Source organism: Bubalus kerabau, chromosome 2 (assembly GCF_029407905.1).
Source record: "Bubalus kerabau isolate K-KA32 ecotype Philippines breed swamp buffalo chromosome 2, PCC_UOA_SB_1v2, whole genome shotgun sequence".
In the NCBI taxonomy this organism is placed as follows: Eukaryota; Metazoa; Chordata; class Mammalia; order Artiodactyla; family Bovidae; genus Bubalus; species Bubalus kerabau.
In genome coordinates this window covers 92880791-92882179 of record NC_073625.1, presented here as the reverse complement: position 1 = coordinate 92882179, position 1389 = coordinate 92880791, and the positions used below count along the sequence as shown (strand labels likewise).

Here is a 1389-nt window from a genome sequence, read left to right as displayed (position 1 = left end):
TGTCCATGTGATCAAAGTCAGTTGGGAAATGCTGAGTTAGGAAAGCTGGGTACCAATTTGGCAAACATAAAAAGATGTCCCCTGAAACCTGAAAGAGACAATATTATTTTACAATTTTAAAGAAAAAAAGTATTTAAAACATAAAGTTCAATTTGCTTGGAGTATGTGATCATTCAGGCTCAGGGATATGGAAGAGACTATTAGAGATGGGGAGTTCCGGTGAGTTCGGCTTCCTCAACATGCCAGCACCCTTGTCAGTGGAGGTGGAGTTCAGAGGCAGTGCGGAGCTCCTGTTCAACAGTATGGAGAAGCATCAAGTCACCTTACCTGGAGGAACCTCCTTGTCTGGATCAAGAAGAATTTGCTAAAAGAGCAGAGTGGCCAGAGCTGTTCATCCAAGGCAACAGCTGTTCATCCCTGCAGTCAGGGATTCTGGTGCTGATTAATGATGCCGACTGGGAACTGCTGAACTACCAGCTTCAGAACCAGGACAGCATCCTCTTCAACTCCACGCTGCACGGTGGCTAAGGGCCACTCTCTGTGTCTGGGCACCCTTGGGGTGGGGAGAACAGAACGATCAGACGTTCCCTGGGGCCCTACTTCCAGATCTCCCTGTCCCCCTTGGCTGCTTTCTTCTCACTGTGTCCCCTGAGCTCCCTCCAGGCAGGGAAAAGAGTCCAGGTGCTAAAAATGAGACTTTCTCAGGCACGTGAGCAAGGGAAGGCAGGCCGGCTGGCAGGTGCCTGGGCCGGGCACTCCTTCTCCCAGCAGCTAAGGTGGGGGAGGGTGCCCCTCAGCGTGGCAGGAGCAGAGGGGGTCTGTGTGGCCAGGGGACCCAGCTGCTGTCCCTTCTTATGTGTCACTGAGTTACTGCTGACAAGACACTGCAGCTCCTGGGCCACAGTGCCTTCCTGGGGAAGATGAATGAACCTAGTAGCTAATGGCAAGCCCCTCCTTTCTCAAAAATTGGAAACTGAAGCCTCCATCTCAGTTTCCCCATCTGGACAGCAGAGGTCTCTGCCTGTCCCCCACTGATATTATTATGGAACTCCAGCTGGTGTCCCTTATTTAGTGCTGACCATCCCCCCATGCACACACACAGCAGCTGCTCCTCCAACAACACCCCTCCTCCTGCTCCACCATCCACAGCCCTTAACCCTGGCCAGCCTCTCCACACATGAGCTACCAGATGGGCTCCTGAAATCCTCCCCCTGGCAAAAGGTTGCCTACATGCAGCTCATTCCACTGGGGATGGAGAGCAGGAGGATGTACAGCTAGACCTTGAACTGGCAAATGAGGTGGGGGAATTCAGTTGTGCCTCAGTTTCCACCCCAAATTTTTATAGTATGTGAAAATTGGTGGGGCTTCCGTGGCTCAGGCAGTAAAGAA

The 1389-nt window shown here is 52.1% G+C and overlaps 1 pseudogene; it reads left to right on the top strand.

Annotated features, from left to right (window-relative positions):
• Window positions 1-239: 239 nt before the first annotated feature.
• Window positions 240-528, top strand: LOC129644808 (ubiquitin-related modifier 1-like; annotated as a pseudogene).
• Window positions 529-1389: the final 861 nt, after the last annotated feature.